The 21,072-nt window shown below is 42.9% G+C and overlaps 2 non-coding genes across 2 annotated transcripts; both read right to left on the minus strand.

Annotated features, from left to right (window-relative positions):
* Positions 1 to 1,689: 1,689 nt before the first annotated feature.
* TRNAS-GCU lies at positions 1,690 to 1,771 on the minus strand. The gene has a single exon. It is a non-coding gene; the product is annotated as a tRNA-Ser (tRNA).
* A 5,162-nt stretch (positions 1,772 to 6,933) lies between these two features.
* On the minus strand, positions 6,934 to 7,005 carry TRNAP-CGG. The gene has a single exon. It is a non-coding gene; the product is annotated as a tRNA-Pro (tRNA).
* Positions 7,006 to 21,072: the final 14,067 nt, after the last annotated feature.

Genomic DNA, 21,072 nt, shown 5'->3' on the forward strand with positions numbered 1-21,072 from the left:
ACGGACATATGGGCCAGAGGCCAGCAGCCCCTTGGGTTTTGTTCTGCTAAAGTTCCAAGAAGTTTGCAATGAGCTTTGGGGGATGAGAATCTCCGTGAGCAAGATGCTCGTAGATGTTCATATCGAAGCAGCAACGAAAGTCCACTAATTAAACCATAAGGCTCATGTCATATACTTTTGTATCATCAATGTTCAGTGAACTCGTCCATACTTTCTAATCAATTTTATATCTGCAGTAAAGTGCATGTATCACAGGAAGCCTACCTAGTGAGTGGATCATTAAGTCTTGGAGGGGGAGAGGGTGCTCTCGGATGCTGTCAACAGATTTACTCAAAAGACAGCTTCTATGCGTAAAGCAAAGGTGGGTCCTCTGTTGTACCTGGCAACTGTCCTCCCTCCTCGACCCACTTGAGGGAGCCAGAAATTAACTAAGCGGTGACTCCTGTCCAGAATGTTCACCCGCACAGTAAGAGTGCCTTTCAGTAGAACGTTTTCTCTCTCCAATACAAAAAGCCTATCTCAGTTTCAACTTCCCCCACCCCGCTATTTCTTTCCCGAAAATTGTGTGCTGCGACGTACCCAGTGCCGACTGCGCATTCCCTGGGGTCCGATGGCCTGTATGCATCTCCTGATGGGGCCTCGGCTTTTCCTAATATGGCATTTTCCATAGCAAGACCATCTGCCTGTGATGTCGTCTTTTCAACTCAGCGCCCACGTGATGAGCTATTATCAGGCTTTCCGTGACTGGTATATAAAAATCCACTGGATTTCAATGTTTTAATAAACAATAAAATTTCAAAACCTAATAGCATATACAACAACATATTCATATACGCCATATTTTACAGCCTAATTCAGATACTTAAATACAAATACCTAAAACATATCTAGTGAAATACGGGCTATATTTCTATGTAGACAAATCAGACAAGCCACTGTTGAGATAAATTCAAGAAGACATACATAATTGAAGGGTCTAATATGTATTGTAAGATTCAATATTTTAAAGATGTCTATTGTATTCACATTGCTCCATAGATTCAAACATTATTAGCCAAAATTATATCAGCCTTCCCCTCCCCCCCTTTTTTGGGGCAGACATTTACATAACGATTCTAAAATGTGTATGGAACTACAAAAAGGCAGTTTAGAACAGGCAAATCTGGAATAGGAACAAGGGGTTGAGACTTGTTACAAAGCTCTAGAAATAAGACAGCGGAGTATGTAAATCAGACAAGTCAAGAGTAGATACCTGAAAAGAACCACACAGACAGGGCCATTCGATGTCCACGGTAAAGGTGATCTGTTTGAATAGCAATATGACTGTATTTATCTACAGGTGGATGATAGATCAATGAATAAATACTCCAATTGATTTTTCCTTCCACTGTAAATCGATATTAGTTCCAGGAGAGTTGCAGATCGAAATATAAGCGGTAAAACAGTACAGCCTTCAAGTGTTAATAAAGGGCCATCCATATCTTTGTGATTTCTAGGGAGCAGAATTTTTCACGGGTGTTTCCTTCTCTCCTTCCCACCCTCTCCTTCCTCAGGGACCCGAAAGGAAGCCTTCCGCGGGCACTTTATTACTCACATAAAGTATCCACACAGACAATATTGACAACCAAAGCCAAGGTGAAATTGCACGCACTCCCTCCCGCTCCCCCCCCCTCGCTAAAATACCTACACCGACGAGGGTGGGATTCGAACCCACGCGTGCAGAGCACAATGGATTAGCAGTCCATCGCCTTAACCACTCGGCCACCTCGTCACGACGCACCACGGTCTCCAAGTACTTTATTTCAGAGTTGACACTCGGGCGCTTCCCGGCTGTCCTGGGCGCCGGGGCTCCAGGAGGCGGCTCGGGGACGCCCGGGAGACCAGCTCCGGCTCCCACGCGAATGGACCACGACCGGACTGGAAAAGTCGCGACGCGAAAAGCAAGCACCTCGGCCTGGGCCTGGGCTCCCCCCGCGCGGCTGCCTGGCACCGGTCTGCGGTCCCCCTCCCTGCGGCCCGAGGGCGCCACCCGCCCGAGCCAGCCGCGGGCGGGGGCTCCCAGAGCCGGTCCCCCTGGTGTGGACCTCAGGGAGCCTGGCGAGTCCGGACTCCGAATTCGCGGCTAAGAAGACAGTCCGGAAGCTTAGACGACGGGCCCCAGCGGGGCCGCGCTGCAACTCTACCCCGTGTCGTCACCGCCTCGACCCTGCAGGGTGGAACTGCGCAGGGCAGACAGAGCCCTTCACTCGCGGGGCTCTCTCCCCGCTCATCCCAGCAGAGGAGCCGCGACTTCCGATTGCCCCCAAATCCCCGTGTGCTTCTTGGGTGATCTTAGGGGGGACAGGTGGCCCGACTTGCGCCTGATTTGCAAAGGCTGCGGTGCAAAAAAAAAAAAAAAAAAAAAAAAAAAAGTTACAAGAGTCACTCCCAGCGGGAAGATTATTTGGGGAAGCGTGCAAAAAGCTTTTTCAACTGCTTTTTAAAAATTTGTTTCACAGAATGAATACAATGCACATAAGGGAACATGGGTAGGGCTTGATTATGACTAATCAGAATGAATCATAAATGCCTGGGGAAAGAAGGCTGTATTAAAGGTGAGTCTTGCCGAGGAAGTTTTCTAGAGCTGGCCAGGAGAGAGGGTGTCCTTCACTGAGGACAGGGCCTGAGCAAAGGCCGGGGGGGCCGACAGTGTCTGGACGAGTGTTGAGAAATCACTGTGGCCGGAGCGCTGAAGCGTGTGTGTGACCCATCAGGGAGAATCCTGAAATCTGAGCAGGAAGGTGGTCATGAAGATATTTTGTTTGTTTGTTTGTTTTCCGAGCCCAAGCAAATCAATCATAGGAAGCACAACAGGGAGCGTGGGGGGATCCTGCGGGAATGGATCCCCGCCGATTCTCACGCTCTTAGTGTCAGGACACTCTACCTTGGGTCCCACTAACCTCTTCTGGAGTCAAGACCACTCTGCTTGCGACTGAGAAGCCTTCTCTCTTCTCACTTGAAAACAACCTTCTATTTTAGTGTTTGCAGCGCTGACCTGCTTGGATCTTCATGCTTAACTTCAGCCACTTCCCTCTGCCTTGTTTTCTCCGCTCGGTCCAATTCCCGATTCGGTATCAAGAAAGATCTATTTCCCCTCTTTCCAACAAGACCTTTTTCCCTCATGGGGTATTCCTCCCCTGCCCCATTTGAACCTGGATGGATTTTTTTTTTTTTAATCCACACCTTTGTTCTCGGCTTCAGGCTTATTTTTTAAGTTCACATCTTTTCCCATCAAAGTTAACCACACGTTTAAAAATCTTAAGTACTTCGAAAATACGTGGCCTTCTTCCTCATCTTCCCCCCTGGGAGAGGGAAAGATTTTCAGCCATTTGGCTTTCGGTTTGTGGTGGTGTTTGCTTTTCCCGGCGTATCTCCAAATCGGGTGCTACGGCAGAGACGGCTGGTTGGACATTTAGTAGGGCTCAGAGCCACCCACGAGAAGTCCGCAACGCACAACTTTCCGTGATGCTAAGTGGGATCATGTGACCAGTTTCGAAACCAGTGCGTTGGAGAGTCGGTGTATGTGAAACGTGCAGGTTATGCCCAGAAGAGGAAAGGAACACCCTCCGCTTCTCTCCTCCTACCGTGTGTGCTTGCTGGACGTGGCAACACCGCGGGAAAGAAGGAGTCACGAAACACGAAGCAACCCCGTAGGAAGGAGGGAGCCACGACGTACAATACTGGAACCAACACCGTGGGGCCAGAGCGTCAGCCTCGATTGTACCTTCTGACGATCATGTGAGAGATGAGTAACGTCCGCCTCCTTTAAGCTACAGTAGGGTGAGGTCTTTGTCACAAAGCCAGAATTGTATTCTGACTGATACGGATGCTTTCTCTATTTAACTGATTTTTCAAGTTTAGAATTTTCGATTGACTACTCACCACACAAAAAGGCTCATCTTGTTTCCTCGCCTTAAACACCACCGTGTAGGGACAGGCTTCCGAGCCATCTTTCTTCCAATTACATCATAGTCTTTTTGAGTTGGTCTTCACTGCTTGTATGTGATGACTGGCAAATATTGTCCACTGTTCTCTTATGATATTTAGATTTTTTAAATATTTGGGTATTGGAGAATATCTTTTATGTTTCTCTAATGTTCGATTGAGTGTTGGTTGGGTATGGAATGCTAGGTCGGGGAAGTTTTTCTTCAGGATTTTGAAAGCGTTCTCCGTTTTCTTCTAGCTTCCTGTATTGCTTTTGAGAAGTAAGAAGTCATTTTAGTTACTGATACTTCATTTGCAATTAGCTTTTTTCGCTTTCAGGATTATTTCTCTGTCCCCAGTGTTCCTAAATGTCTGAAAAATATGCCTTCATGTGTTTCTGTTTTCATTCATTGTTCTCAGAGCTCTATTACAGCATTAAATTTGCAAAATCATGTATTTCAGTTTGGGAAATTAGCTTGACTTTTTCTGTCTTGATTTTCTCACTTATGTGTTCTCTAGTTTCTTTCTTTCTTCTTCTTTTTTTTTTTTCTGGGACTTCTTTTACCTTGGATTTTAAACCTCCAGGGTGTTTCGTCTCCCTTTTTCCTTTTCCCCCACTTTTTAAAAATTATTATTTACACTCTTCTTATTTTTATTTAAAAAAATTTTTTTAATGTTTATTTATTTTTGAGACAGAGAGAGACAGAGCATGAACGGGGGAGGGTCAGAGAGAAAGGGAGACACAGAATCTGAAACAGGCCCCAGGCTCTGAGCTGTCAGCACAGAGCCCGATGCGGGGCTCAATCTCACACACCGTGAGATCATGACCTGAACCGAAGTCGGACGCTTAACCGACTGAGCCACCCAGGCGCCCCCAAGGCTTACTACTTTTTATCACTAAATAATATTCCATTGTATGGATGTATTGCAGCTTGTTAATTCACTTATTGAAGGACATTTTGGTTGCTTCCAAGTTTCCACAATTGTGAATAAAGCTGCTATAAGCATTGCGTGCAGGTTTTTGTATAGGCGGCAGTTTCAACTAATTTGGGGGTCTCCTAGGGAACATGACTGCTGGAGTTTCCCTTTACATATTTTACTCCGTCTTCTGGAAGAGAATTATCCCAGCTACTCCATTAAGTTTTTCATTTCTACACTCACAATTCCAATTTTAAGAGGCTTTTGTAGCCAAGCTACTGTTTTCTACAGCATTCTTTCTCCCTGTAATAACTTTCCTGAGAAGGTTTCTTCTCTCTGCATTACATTAGCCTCTATTTTTTCTAAGTTCACTTTTATCCCCCTCATATTAGACACTTAAGTTTAGACGTCAGGTGATCTTTGGTTGCTGGGTATTGTTATAATGAGGCCCTAAAAATAAATGGAAACAGATTATGAGTCCAGCTTATTGACGATAGACTTCACTGTAAAATGACCTGCGTGTGCCTTTTAGTACCAGACAGTATCTTTAACTCACCCTTCTTGGGATAATAAAATCCCTCGAAAGAAGATTATTCAATCTCTGGTTTAGATGGCATAAAATTGACTTCCTGAATCCTGAGAACATTCTTGAAGGGCAAAGGTTGGAGGAAGTTCCCTTTGAATTGCAAACTTAATGAATGACACCATCTACTTCAAATTATAAAATTATTTTAAATTACAAATAAATTTTAAATTCATGTTTCGTGTGTAAAAAGAGAATATGTTACGCACCACTTCTGAACGATGACCTGCGTCTTCAAGCCTATTGGGCCTTCAACTGATCAGAAAGGTAACAAAAGACCCAGTCTTTCAGAATACTGAGATGAGCTGGGCCAGTTGAGCCTTGAAAGAAATTGGAGTGGTGTGTGTGTGTGTGTGTGTGTGTGTGTGTGTGTGTTCACTTTCAGTTTGGGTCACAACACAGTTATTAGAAAGAAATAACTTAATTCAGCTAGCACGAGTAAACTAAGTGAATTAATACCTTCCTCTCCACTTTTTCTTCTCTTTTCTTTTTTCTTTTCTTTCTTCCTTCCTTCCTCTCTTTTTCCTTCCTTCTTTCTTTCTCTTTCTTTCTTTCTTTCTTTCTTTCTTTCTTTCTTTCTTTCTCTCTCTTTTCTTTCTTTCTTTCTTGTCTCGTCTTTTAAATTTATGTTCATCAATGTACCCGAGCGTTTCAACAGTTCAGAAGTGAGCGCATCTCCTGGGGCAGAGGAGAAAGTACTGGTTAAGTTTCGGGCATGGGGCAGGGGTTGCTCCTTCTGGTTTCTCTTTCCTGGCGGACAAACCCTGGCGGGCAACATTCCCTGGAGCGGACAGGTCGGCCCTGGTTCTCCACGCTTCTATGGGAATGCTGTGCTTCGTCCAGGAAGCGTGAACATGGTAAATATTTAGCTACTTGTGATGTGAAATTCCGTAGATACAGAAACTAGTTTATTTCTTGTCCACCACTGCGCCCCCGGCACCCAGCACAGTTGACCTGCAGTATTCGCTGAAAATTCACTCGCGGAACGAATAAACGAATGAACAACCGCGACAACGCAGGAAAAGAGCGGCAGGCGTCTCACGCCAGCAGCGGACCGGGCGGCTCTTCGCTCCGCGTCCTGGGAGCGGCGGATAAAGCGCGTCGTGGACGCTCATCCCGTTGCCAGGCGACAACGTAAGTCAGGAATTCGCGACTGCGCGCGCGCACGGGAGCTCCGAGGGGACGCTCCTCGCGCCTCCCGAGCCGCGCCAGGTGTGCGCACGCGCGTGCGAGCCCGCCGCGGCCCCGGGCTCCCTCGGTGGCGGCGGAGGGACCCACAGGCGCTGGCGGCCGGGTACCGCGTCAACGATTCGGGTGCCTCGCGTCCGGGAGATCCGGGATTCAGAGCCCAGCTCCTCCGAGAACAGTGCCACTGTTAGCAAGGTGAGAGCCCAGTCTTTTTGGCAAGAATATTTGGGAAAATACTTCTTTTCCTTGATTCTCTGAATCCAATTGGTTGAAAAGGAAGCGGGCTCGTCCGGGATTTGAACCCGGGACCTCTCGCACCCGAAGCGAGAATCATACCCCTAGACCAACGAGCCGCCTACGTGCGGGGCCTCTCCATATTTTCAGATAAGAAGAAATAGATTCCAATTACCCTCATTCTGTTTACAAAGAATTTGTTCCCCGAAACTTAATTCCCCGCCAATCACCTAGAGGAATGAACAGTTGGAAAGGCTGTTTGTGTGAAAGGTCTGTTGACAGTTGCAATCACCGTGACGTCACTTGGTGGTAAGGCTGGTCTGTAGGAAATTTGGACATTTTCTTTTTCCTTTGCTCTACTTCGCTAAACTATTCTAAGTCGTTTAACTCATTTCCATCTAACTTTGAATTAAGTTAGGTTAGAAAAATTCTTGTTCTGGAGTTTTCCTCTTCTCACTTCTTTCCTTTTTGAAAGTTGGATATTATCATTACCGAGGGGCTCCTAGACCAAAGCGTGTTTTCAGCTCCCAGAAGTTCCACTGATCCGAGGTGGATTTCTTAACATCAATGTTTCACGGGCACCAAGACGTTAGTGTTAGATGCGTTTATTAACTTACCAAAAACTTCTGGTTAAAGTCGAAGTTTACACTAGCTGGTGTATCTAAGCCACATCTTAAATCCATGTGAACCAACACGCATGCCTGGAACTAATACACATTTTCAATTTTATTTTGCTGCACTGAGTGTGATACCTTCAGAATTAAAAACAGTTCCCCTCATTAGGTTCATCCTTCCCGTTATTCTATAATTATTAGATTGGAAAAAGAAGCGATCATGGTACCAAGCAAGTAAGCGTCAGAGGGAATTTTTCTGTCTTCACACTTTCAGAGTCAAAAAGATGAGCCACAGTCTTCTTGGCTATTTAATCAATGCAACTATCTTTCAATGACAACTAATATACATTTTGGGGCCTTATGATCACTTCTTAACTTAGGCTCATGTTACTAAATTTTTCATCCTTTTTCCCATCTGTTATATGAGAACCACTCCGACGTGAGTTCTGTCTGGAGATTAATCTGTGACTCACTTAACCCAATTAAGTTTACATTAGGAAAGTACTCTAGTTTTGATCGGTATTCTTACCTAAACAATACATTTGGACTCTATTCTAAATTTCATGATATGCTGTAGGGTATGACAAATGATTCGAGGGGACATCCGTCTTAATTTTCTATGGTTTACTTTCACAGAGGTAGTTGTTTGACATGTTCTTTAACAAGTCCCCTAAAAACTTGCTTTCTCGTAAGTAAGACGGAGTGAGGACTGGACTTGGGTCCCCTCACTCCAACCACAAAGTCCAGCATTTCTTGGCTGCCTTCACAGAGAGAAAAAGATATTCTCTTGAGTAGCGTATCTTGCAGGAACGCAGAGGCAAGCATGCTCATTGAAAGGGATGTCCTGACTGTGAAGACTGGTAAAGGTGGGGCCAAACCAGTGCGCCCCAAGATGGACCACAGCGCTAACGTTTCACCCCCGTCTCCCCCTCATTATAATACTAAAAAAAAGTACTGCCCAAGGGTTGAGATTTAACATGCTAGAAGACGCATGAAGAAGCATGACCTTGACGTGTGCAGGAGCCAAGAAATCCCCTCCTCTATGTGATTAGAAGTCATTCTTTTCCCACCTACGCCTCTTTATAAAGCTCTCTCTGACCTCTCCTCAGAGACCCAGCCTCCCTTGTGCTCCAGCACAAGCCCCAACCAAACCCTGCCTGGATGGCCCCTTCCGCCTCTTGTCAATTTCTATTGTCCGGGGGGCGCGAGGGCCCAGTTAGGTACCATGAGTAGGCATGTTGGTCAAGGTATTGATTGTAATATTCGGTGCCCTAAAACCAGATTGTACCCCAAGCACAGGTCATTATGACTTCATCTGGTTTATGACTTTGAAACCTCTGTATTCTGCCAGAACCAAGCACAGAGAGAGCCCTTCAAAGATTTAACCTTTCAGTGCAAGTAGCTGTCTCCAAATTCTTTATAGACTGGCATCCCTGCTTGCTGAGTGTCTCACAAAATTTCCTCCTCTGAAAAAGGCAATGCAGGCGGATGAATGCTTAGTTTGTCTCCCTCTTGTGTCTGTCCTTAGCTTTAGAAGGTTTCGGCTTTTCAGGAGGATTGAGAGAGAGACGTTTGAAATGTCAGCTCCTCAGAAAGATGGTGCGTCAACCCAGTTAAGTTTCTTATCAGTGTTTTTCTGAACATTTTTCTCCAATCAAAGACAAGACCCAGGAGATGGCTGATACTCTTGTCAACTCTCACTCTTTATCTTCATCAGTTTTCCTGTCTTCTGTCTCCCGAGGGTTCCATCTGATTTGGTAATCTCACCCTTTGTTTCTGTTTGTCTACTCCAGTTCTTCCTAAAGACCCACTAACAGGACAGATCTGGAGAGAACGACAGGGTACCGATTCACCCCCTGGCCTGTTGTGCACACGGACTCCTCAGAGCTAGAACACTGCGCTGACCTCATTTTCTCCTGTGGACACGTGTCATAATTGTCCTTGGGGTTGCATTTCTTTCTAGAGTGAACTGGAACAATACTTATGACTCTTGGCCCTCTGGAATTACTCAACGCCTTGCAAGGGGAGGGCACGGGATGTGGCATTCATGGCTGTCCCGGACAGCCCTGAAATCAGGCACTACATACCACCCAGATTCCAAGGTTACCCCAGGCAAGGAGCGAGGCTACCTCCAGGTCCAGGGCTGCCAGCTACCATAGACCCAAGGACCGGAGCACTGTTTCTGTAAATGCTGTCTCTCCACTTATTTTGTTCTATCCTTCTGGGCCTCGTTTGTTGTGTTTCGTAAAGTTATCTTAGTTTCTACCTTTTGATGCCTCTGTAATGCTTGCTAAGATTGTTCTTTGACTTAATGTTCTAGCTCACTCATTTGATCTTTGGGTACACTGCCCAGTCTTATCTGATAGTCTACCGAGTTGTCGAAAAACTCATTCATTTCCCATCCATAGCCAGTGTCTCTGGCTGTTTCTTCTTCGTAACTGTTTACTCCAGCGTCAGGTTTCCATTTTCTTCCTTTGTGACTTACAGAATTTGTATTGTGTTTATTTCAAATCCTTATGCTGACGTCGCCCACACATTCTGTCACCTCTACCATAGATTTCCTCATTATTGTCGTTCTAAAATAGGTCTGGAACCCTGCAGATATCTCCTGCCTAGCCTCTGGACCCATGGTCACCCTTCGTTGATAATGTTTGTATCTGGTAATAGGGGCAAAACTCCCTCCCTGATTGTGCCGATCCCAACGATACAAGGTGAGAATGCCCACCCTGCACGGTTTACCATGTAGACCACACTACCTCCCATTTGCCCCCTCCGCACAAGGAAGCCATCCACCTCTGCCTAGAAAGTTTCCTGTACCATCTGCTATGACACTGGTTTTTCTAAACTGTGTCCAATCTTTCCTGGGATGTATGTGAGGAGATATTGTTTGGGTTGAGAGCACGGAGTTAATCTCCTCAGAGGTTACTTTGTCTGCCTTTTAAACATGGGGTTCTTTTTTCCACTGGATACTTTTTCCTGCGCTGTCGAAGATTAGTTGGCCATGTATTTGTGGGTCCGTTTCTGGGTCCTCTATTCTATTCCATGGATCTATGTGTCTATTTTTGTGCCAGTACCATACTGTCTGGAAAATTACAGCTTTGTAATGTACCTTAAAATCCGGAATTATGATGCCTCCAGCTTTGGTTTTCTTTTTCAACATTTAGCTATTTGGGGTCTTTTGTGGTCCCATACAAATGTTAGGATTGTTTGTTTTAGCTCTGTGAAGAATGCTGGTGCTATTTTGATAGGGATTGCATTGAATATGTAGATTGCTTTGGGTAGTATTGACATTTTAACAATATTCGTTCTTCCAATCCATGAGCATTTAATGTTTTTCCATTTCTTTATGTCTTCTTCAATTTCTTTCGTAAGCTTTCTATAGTTTTCAGTGCATAAATCTTTTACCTCTTTCGTTAGGTTTATTTATTCCTAGGTATTTTATGGTATTTGGTGCAATTGTTAATGGGATCGATTCCTTGAGATCTCTTTCTGGTGCTTCATTATTGGTGTATAAAAAAGCAATTGGTTTCTGTACATTGATTTTATAGCCTGTGACTTTGCTGAATTCCTGTATCAGGTCTAGCAGTTTTTTGGTAGAGTCTTTCGGGTTTTCCATGTAGAGAATCATGTCGTCTGCGAAGAGTGAAAGTTTGACTTCTTCCTTGCCAATTTCTATGCCTTTTATTTCATTTTGTTGTCTGATTACTGAGGCTAGAACTTCCAGCACTATGTTGAACAACAGTGGCGAGTGTGGACATCCCTGTCATGTTCATGACCTTAGGAGGAAAGCCCTCAATTTTTGCCCATTGAGGATGATATTAGCTGTGGGCCTATCGTATATGGTTTTTATTATGTTAAGATATGTTCCTTCTATCCCAACTTCCTTGAGGGTTTTTATCAGGAAGGGACACTGTATTTTGTCAAGTGCTTTTTCTATATCTATGGACAGGATCATATGGTCTTATCCTTTCTTCTGTTAACATGGTGTATCACGTTGATTGATTTGCGAATATTGAACCAGCCCTGCAGCCCAGGAATGAATCCCACTTGATCATGGTGAATAATTCTTTTAATATACTGTTGAATTCGATTTGCTAGTATCTTGTTGAGAATTTTCTCATCCAGGTTCATTAGAGATATTGGCCTTTACTTCTCCTTTTTAGTGGTGTGTTTGGTTTTGGAATCAAGGTGATGCTGGCTTCATACAATGAGTCTGGAAGCTTTCCTTCCATTTCCATTTTTTTGGAACAGCTTGAGAAGAATAGGTATTATCTCTGCTTTCAATGTCTGGTAGTATTCCCCTGGGAAGCCATGTGGCCCAGGACACTTATTTGTTGGGAGATTTTTGATAACAGATTCAATTTCTTTGCTGGTTATGGGCCTGTTCAAATTTTCTGTTTCTTCCTGTTTGAGTTTTGGAAGTGTGTGGGTGTCTAGGAATTTGTCCGTTTCTTCCAGGTTGTCCAATTTGTTGGCATATAATTTTTCATAGGATTCTCTAATAATTGTTTGTGTTTCTGTGGTGTTAGTTGCGATCTCTCCTGTTTCTATCATGATTTTATCTCTTTGGGTCCTCTCTCTTTTCTGTTTGAGAACTCTGGCTAGTGGTTTATCAATTTTGTTTATTCTTTCACAAAACCAGCTCTTAGATTCATTGATACGTTCTACTATTTTTGTGGCTTCTATATTGTTTATCTCTGCTCTAATCTTTATTTCTCTTCTTTTACTGGCTTTGGGCTTTCTCTGCTGCCGTATTTCTAGTTCCTTTAGGTGTGAGGTTAGGTTCTGTATTTGGGACCTTTTTTGCTTCTTGAGATAGGCCTGGATTGCAATGTATTTTCCTCTTAGGACTGACTTGGCTGCATCCCAAAGGGTTTGGACGGTCGTGTTTTCATTTTCATTTGCTTCCATGTATTTTTAAATTTCTTCTTTAATTTCCTGGTTAACCCAGTCATTCTTTAGTAAGATGTTCTTTAACCTCCATATATTTGGAGGCTTTCTAAATTTTTTTCTTGTGGTTGATTTGAAGTTTCAGAGTGTTGTGATCTAGAAATGTGCATAGTGTGATCACAATCTTTTTGTACCTGTTGAGGGCTGATTTGTGACCCAAAGACAGTCTCTTCAGCAAATAGTGTTGGGAAAACTGGACAGCAATATGCAGAAGAATGAACCTGGACCACTTTCTTACACCATACACAAAAATAAATTCAAAATGGGTGAAAGACCTAAATGTGACAGGAAACCAGCAAAATCCTGCAGGAGAAAATAGGCAGCAACCTCTTTGACCTAGGCTGCAGCAACTTCTTACTTCACATGTCTCCAGAGGCAAGGGAAATAAAAGCAAAAATGAACTGTTGGGACCTCATCAAGATAAAAACTTCTGCACAGCAAAGGAAACAACAAAACTAAAAGGCATCTGACGGAATGGAAGAAGATATTTACAAATGACATATTGGATAAATGGTTAGTATCCAAAATCTATAAAGAACTTACCAAACTTAACACCCAAAAACAAGTAATCCAGTGAAGAAATGGGCAGAAGTCATGAATAGACACTTTTCCAAAGAAGACATCCAGATGGCTAGCAGACACAGGAAAAGATACTCAACATCACTCATCATCAGGGAAATACAAATCAAAACCACAATGAGATATCACCTCACACTGGTCAGAGTGGCTAAAACTAACAACTCAGGAAACAACAGATTTTGGCAAGGATGCGGAGAAAGGGAAGAACACTCTTGCACTGTTGGTGGGAATGCAAACTGGTGCAGCCACTCTGGAAAACAGTATGGAGGTTCCTCAAAAAATTTTAAAGTAGAACTATCCTATGACCCAGCAATTGCACTACTAGGTATTTATCCAAAGGATACAAAAATGCTAGTTCAAAAGGGCACATGCACCCCAATGTTTACAACAGTGCTATCAACAATAGCTAAATTATGGAAAAAGCCTAAATGTCCGTTGACTGATGAGTGGATAAAGAAGATGTGGTGTATATATACAATGGACTTTACTCAACAATCAAAAAGAATGAAATGTTGCCATTTGCAACAGCATGGATGGAACTGGAGGGTATTATGCTAAGTGAAATAAGTCAGTCAGAGAAAGACAGGTAGCATATGATTTCACTCATATGTGGAATTTGAGAAACTTAGCATAAGACCAGAGGGAAAGGGAAGGAAAAATAAGTTACAAACAGAGAGGGAGGCAAACCATGAGAGACTCTTAAATACAGAGAACAAACTAAGGGTTGCTGGGGGGGGGGGGCGGGTGGAGATAGATTAAATGGGTGATGGGCATTAAGGAGGGCACTTTTTGGGATGCGCCCTGAGTGTTATATGTAAGTGATGAATCACTGGGTTCTATTCCTGAAGCCAAGACTACACTGTATGTCAACTAACTTGAATTTTAATTAATTAATCACAGAGTTCAAGTCCTAGACGGAGTGATAGCAGGTACCTCAATTACAACTTTGAATTGTTTTCCACCACTGAACATTCGAAGAGTTTTTTTGAGACACATAGTGACTACAACATCATAAAACTCCAAGGAAGTGGTTTTCTTTCTATCCCTACTCTCACTTTGTATTTCTTGATTTTCATTTTGGGTATTCTTCAAGAAATGTACCCAGTCTCCTCTTGTCTCCAGCCTACTGTGTTACCACATAGCTTCCGAAAGTGGGTGATAAAGGTGAGAGGCAACAATGGAAAAATTCAAATCTCCCAAATGTATATATTAAGGAATATCTTTAGAATTTTAATACTTTGCAATAATGGAGGCACCTGGGTGGCTCAATCAGTTAAGCATCCACCTCTTGATTTCTGCTCAGGTCATGATCTTGAAGTTCGTGAGTTGGAGTGCCACATTGGGCTCTAGGCTGACAGCATGGAGCCCGCTTGGGATTTTCTCTCTCTGTCCCTCTCTCTCTGCCCCTCCCTTGCTCACATTCTCACTCTCTTTCTCTCTCCCCTCAAAATAAAGTGTATAAAAAGAATAAATACTTTGCAGTAATGAATTGAGTGTTCCCATTAATGAACTTGGTGTCACAAAAACTGTCCTTTCTCTTAATTACAAGTCCCAGCTTCTGCTCTGTATTCACACTGATTTCATCTGCTCCAAGATTCATGTGCATTTTGCACATAGTTTTACCTTAATTGTCCCTGGGCTGGCAGGGAACAAGGGACAAGGGTAGTCACTGCTAACCCTGTGCTTAGTTTGCCCATGAAGTCAGGTATGCAGAATTCATGCATGTTGGTGTTAGTTGGCAACCTCAAGAACTTCCTGGGGATAATCTGAAACAGGGCCCTCTGAGGAGGGCAGGGAGAGACTGAAGAGAGAGGCAGTCTACTCCAGGTTGGTAGGTAGCAGTTCTAGTTAGCAAGAGAATTTACATACTAGGCTTGTCTTCAGTGGTCTACGACAAGAAGATCCCTGCACCTGCCTGCCAAATCTTAAAAGTTTATATAGAGGTCCTAACTGGGTTCAGTCACATATAGTGTCTAGGTGGCCTCAACACCACATCACTGTCTCAAAGCTGTGTCCTTGAGGCAGCTTCTGGAAACAGGGAAGGCAAACAGAACACATATTCCAAGGACAGGGGAAGGAGTAAGGAGCTCCCATCGCCAGGGTCCCAGCTCACAAATCAACCAGTGGTCACATCCTCTCAATGACCTGCCCAACATTTGGGAAGAATCCATTTAATTAGAGACGGCAGTGGTTCAACTTTCAGCTCATTGTCAGAATAGGGGTCCAGAGTTCTAATTAGTAAATCATGGAGTGGTCTTTATTCATTTCCATAAAATTAATGAGTGATTATGGGGTACCAGACTGTGAACTATGTGCTCTGTGAGCTATGTGCTCCTGTTTTCCTTTGTAAAGGTCATGATGTCATTAGTATCATCCCCATTTTTCTGAGATCTAGTGTACTTTACTGGCAACTTGGCTAAATTTTACCACTCAGGTTTTTATAACAGCCTGATATGGGTTATAATGCACTGAAGAAAAAGTAACATTTAAAAAAAAAAAAATCTTTAAATGTTTATATTTGAGAAAGAGAAAGAGACAGAGGGCAAGTGGGGGAAGGACAGAGAGAGAGGGAGACACAGAATCTGAAGCAGGCTCTAGGCTCTGAGCTGTCAACACAGAGCCCTACACGGGGCTTGAACTCAACAAGCCATGAGATCTAACCTGAGCCAAAGTCGGACGCTTAACTGACTGAGCCACTCAGGTGCCCCAAGAAAAAGTAACATTAAAGAAAGGCAGAATTTTGTTATTTTTAAGTGTATTTATTTTGAGAGAGAGAGAGAGAGTGTGTGTGTGTGTGTGTGTGCGTGTGAGCAGGGGAGGGGAAAAGAGAGAGGGAGAGAGAGAAAAGTGTGAGCAGAGGAGAGGCAAAGAGAGAGGGAGAAAGAATCCCAAGCAGGTTCTTGTGCTGCCAGCACAGAGCCAGACCCGGGGCTCAAAGTCATGAAACCATGAGATCACAACCTGAGCCAAAACCAAGAGTTAGATGCTCAATGGAATGAGCCACCCAGGCACGCTCAGAATTTTGTTATTTTGATAAAAACACTTACGTGATACATAGCATCTTCAGTCAGCAGCAATAGTCTCCAGGCATATGAATATGCTCAAAAAGAATTTCCATAGTCCAGGCATTTTAAGTTTTATTTTCACTGAGGTAAAATATACATAAAGAAAACCACATATAGCTTACTTATATAGCCCAATGAATCTTTACAAACTGTACATGTCTATAAAACCACCCCCCAGATGAAAGTGTAAAACATTACCAGACATAAGCCAGGAGTGTCTCCCATTTCTCCATTCTACTCGCTCCCAGAGAACTGACTGTCCTGACTGAACAGCACAGATTAGTTTTTCCGTCCACTGCCTGATTGCCCTCATTCTTCTTCCCTTCCAGCCATGCTCTCATCTAACTTCTTTCAGTGGGAAAATGTACAACCAGCCCCTCTTCTGTATCTCTCATGTTTCCAGCACTGCTACCAAAATAATTTTTGAGATTTAGATTATTTGATTTGAAAACGGTAAACTAGTGGAAGGGGAGATGGGCAGGATTCTGTGATGAGTCCCATGATTCTTTTCTCTCTGGTGTGCAGACCTGGTGTAATCCTCTTTCCTAGAATGTGGGCAAGACCTCTGGATATGGTGGGATTTCACTACTGTGGGGAAGGAAAAATTCTTCCTCTACCCTTCAAGGTCTTCTGGCTGGCTTAAGAGTTAAGGTGACGTGAGACAGATTAATAGGAGAAACCAACCACAGTTATTACATGTGCCTGGCCTACCAATAATAAAACTGAGACTAAAGAAATGACCAAAGCAGGCAGTGTTTGTACTTTTTAGACAAAGAAATAATACATTTTCGAGTAATTGACAGGATAAAGAAAACAGATGTTTGGGAACTTTACTTAGTAAGGAATTCTAAGTGGAATTTGGGCTGAGATGGTAGATTAGTAAAAACATAACAGCTTTCTCTGCCGTTTATACAGTTTATACAGCTTTCTCCACTCTTAAATTTTCCGTCTCTGGTGACAAGAATTTCTTTTTACTTCTTAGTATATGGTGGGTATCTTTCATATGAAAGATTTATTTCCTGCTTTCAGGGAGAGAGCAGAAGGTCTGAGGCCTATGCACTGTCTGTTTCTCTAATAGCTTTAATTCAGAATAATCAGTCTGCCATTGTGGTACATTTTGGGACAAGCTGGCCTTGGCCCCTACACTACCATGATTGAATTATATTATATAACAAAATGGAAGTGATTTTTTCAGATGTAGTTAAGGTCCCTAATCAATTGGCTTTGAGTTAATAATAAAAAACGAGAGATCAAGCCTTGCAGATGCTACCACCTTGGAGCCATCTGTGTGGCCCAGCCCATGGTCAACTCCACTGTGTTCTTCAACATCACCCCGGATGGCAAGCCATTTGGCCATATCTCCTTCGAGCTGTTTGCAGACAAAGTTCCAAAGACAACGGAAAATTGTATTCTGTGCACTGGGGAGAATGGACTTGGTCATAAAGTTTCCTGCTTTCATAGGATTAATTGGGGATTAACGTGCCAAGGTGGTGATTCACATGCTATAATAGCACTGGCAGGAAGCCCACTTATGGGGAGAAACTTGATGAGAATGTCATCCTGAAGCATAGGGATCCTGGCATCTCATCCGTGGTCGGCTGGACCCAACACGAATGGTTCCCAGGTTTCGTCTGCACTGCCAGCACTGAGTGTGATGGTGAGCAGGTGGTCTTTGGCAAGACGAAAGAGGGCACGAATGTTTTGGAAGCCAGGGAACACTTTGGGTCCAGGAATGGCAAGAGCAGCAAGATCACCGTTGCCGACTGCGGACAAATCTAGTGCATTTGACTCACGTTGTATCTAAACTGCCAGACTGTTCCTTCTGTCGCTCAGGGGAGCAGTCCTTCACCCCCATCTGCTCGAAACATCCTACAATCTTTGTGTCTGGCTGCAGTTCCGTGGGTCCCCTAGTTTCCTGATTCCCCTCCAAGTCTAGCTGGATTGCAGAGCTACGTTTATGATAAAATAAAAACTAAACAACAACAACAAAAGAGAGAGTGACAGATTATCCTGGGTGAGTCTGACCTAATCAGGTGAGCCTTTCGGAAGAGGGTCCAAAAGAGACATATTCAGAGTAGGAGAGGCTCTCCTGCTAGCTTTGAAGAAGTAAACAGATATGATGTGAACGGCTTATGAAGAGGGTCACGTGGCAGGGGGTGTCCTCTAGGAACTGAGGGTCTGCGTTCTAAAACAACAGGGAACTGAGGTTTGCCAGCCATCAAGCGAGCTAGGAAGACCTCAGATGAGACCGCAACCTTAGCTGACATTGTGAATTGTGTCTGGTGAGACACTAATCAGAATAGGCAGCTAGGCCATATTCCTGACCCTCTGAAACTATGAGGTAATACATTTGTGTTACTTCGAGTCGTTAAATGTGTGTTCATTTGTTATGCAGCAATAGAATACTAATATACCAGACTACATGGATGTGGTGTTTCTTGACTGAAAGTCATTCAAGTAGGTATTTCATTTCCCCTTCTGGAGAAAGAATCATCACCATATGTGACGCTCTTGATATGTCCAGTATGAACAAAAAGTGGGGAAATGAACAGTGGTTTGTTATGGTGGCTCAATCAGTTGAGCCAGTTGTGAAATACTAGTTTTTAAGCTGTCATGGATACTTAAATATTTGTTCTTGGCAATCTAGCCAAAGTGGCCCATAGCTCTCATTTAAAACTTCTCTCACTTTCCAAAATCCTTCTTTCAGTTTAGTATCTGACTCTATTTTCTTCTCCTCTGTCCATGCTTGCACATTACTTGCGTTTCCTTACGTTTGCTCTATTGAGCATCATGGATAAGAATCATTCTTCCCACTTAGTTGCTACACCTTATTTGATAATTGGACATTCATTCATTTACACATGTGTTCAATAATTATGAACTTTTACTTTATTCATTCAAGGAAATAAGACGGGATGAAAATAAATAAATAAAAGGGGTGCTTGGGTGGCTCAGTTGGTTAAGCGTCCGACTCTTGATTTTGACTCAGGTCACGATCTCACTCAATTGTGAGATCAAGCCCTGCGTTGGGCTCCACAGTGACAGTGTGGAGCCTGCTTGGGATTCTCTCTCTCTCGCCTTCCCTCTCTCTCCGCTCCTCCCCTGATCACACTCTTTCTCAAAATAAACATTTTTTTTAAAAAAAGAAAATAAGTAGACAAGAAATAAGATCTTATACTGTGTTCTTTTAAAATATCTAAGTCTCTTGTTAGCTATCAAGTTTTCACTCCTCTCTTTTTATTTCTTTCGATTTATTTTCTCAAGAAAGAAGCACATTTGTGTAATAGAAGTTTTCACATCTCAGTTATTTCCACAGTGTCCTTGAATATGCTGTTATCCCCCATATTTATTGTAAATTCATAACTACCTACATAGCCTTCATTAAATTCGGTATGACACGAAGGGTCAGATTTTCCATTAGGGGCTGATGGTAGAGATGATCCAAATATGGTGGACATGACTATGGCAGTCCAAAATCCTATACGGAGCAATGAAAATCTTGGAATAGATTTTAGAGCAAGATAGGTTTTAGGGCAAAGCCACATGTATTTCAGAAAACATTTAATCTGCATTTTGGAAACAGTCCCAAGATAATTTGTGGCCCAAGCTGGAGATAGGTATATGGAAATGGATCTGAAGGGTGTAGGATCAAGGTGAAAAGAGTGTAAAGATGGATAAAGCCAAATGTATTGAGATAGACTCACTCAGCAGAAATTATGAATTCAATATTTTAGCCTAAGTGGCTAGGAATGGCTCAAACAGTTTGAGAGCTTGGATGACTGAAAGATGAACCCAAACGTGGCCCACACTAAATGAAGCTGAAATGCCAAGAACTTCTTAGTAAGCTGTAGAGGAAGTTAACCCAAGATTTGGGATTATTGGAATTCTAAAGTATTTATTATGTAAGATCTGCTCATCCAAACCAGGAGGGTTCCAGAAAATATGCCTTTCGCTAGAGCTGTGACAAATAAATTCATGAGTATAGCCCCAGCATCTTAGAAGAGCTGTGTTGAAGTTCTTCCCTACAAATAAGAAATTACATCAGAAGTTTTTGTCATTGAACCAAAATGCCTAAATATAGTGTGAATAATTTGAATGCAGAATGACAGATATGGACATTAATCAAATAGTCTGACTCACAGAGATCTTTGCCATTGACTAGTTGATTATGGTTCTCTAGAACCAATGTATATAAGAGGTCGATTCAAGTCTTTCTTGATCTGAAAAAGGAGAAAAACTCCAGGCCTTGTGAGTACAAATCTGACTTGAATCAGCCCTTGCACATCATGAATGGTCATGGATCCTTAACCATTCCCAGACTGGAACCAGTTCAGTCACCCATGGCACCTAAATGATGGGAGAGACAGATCCCCAGGAAGAAACCCTACTACATTGCCAAAGAAATACACTGATAATCTTCCCGCCGGCCATCCCGAAAGGAACATTCAGTCATATACTATGGTAACTGTGTAGTAGATGAGGGATATAATCATCTTTTCAGAGATTCATGATCATTGGCTCTCAACTGACGATAATTCCCAGAGCTCCAAAGTCTCACTGGGGATCGCCAGTTAGAGAAGGAGTTTAGTAGGGTGACATGATCAATGAAGTTTTGTCTCAGGTGCACGGTTTCTTCTAAGAAATGCACTGTCATTTAAGAATCGTTGCTTTCCAGTGGGTAATCTATCATTTAACTCTGGTTACTTTCAAGACACTTCCTTTGTTTTAATTTTTACACAAAAAAAATCTACAAATAGATATGTGGTATCTTATTGATTTCCTATGTAAATTAATGTAGAACCACATTATTTTGTGACTCTTTCATGGCATACTAGGATGAGGCTGGTTTTATTGTGGCAGTGTGAGGGCACGAACAAATGTGTCTTGCAACAAGTCACAAATTATTTTCAAAACAAATTTTAATTCATTTTTTAAAAATACATACTCAAAGATTTAACAACTCAGAAAATATAGAAAG

The sequence above is a fragment of the Lynx canadensis genome, chromosome B2 (genome assembly GCF_007474595.2).
Source record: "Lynx canadensis isolate LIC74 chromosome B2, mLynCan4.pri.v2, whole genome shotgun sequence".
NCBI classification, from domain to species: domain Eukaryota; kingdom Metazoa; phylum Chordata; class Mammalia; order Carnivora; family Felidae; genus Lynx; species Lynx canadensis.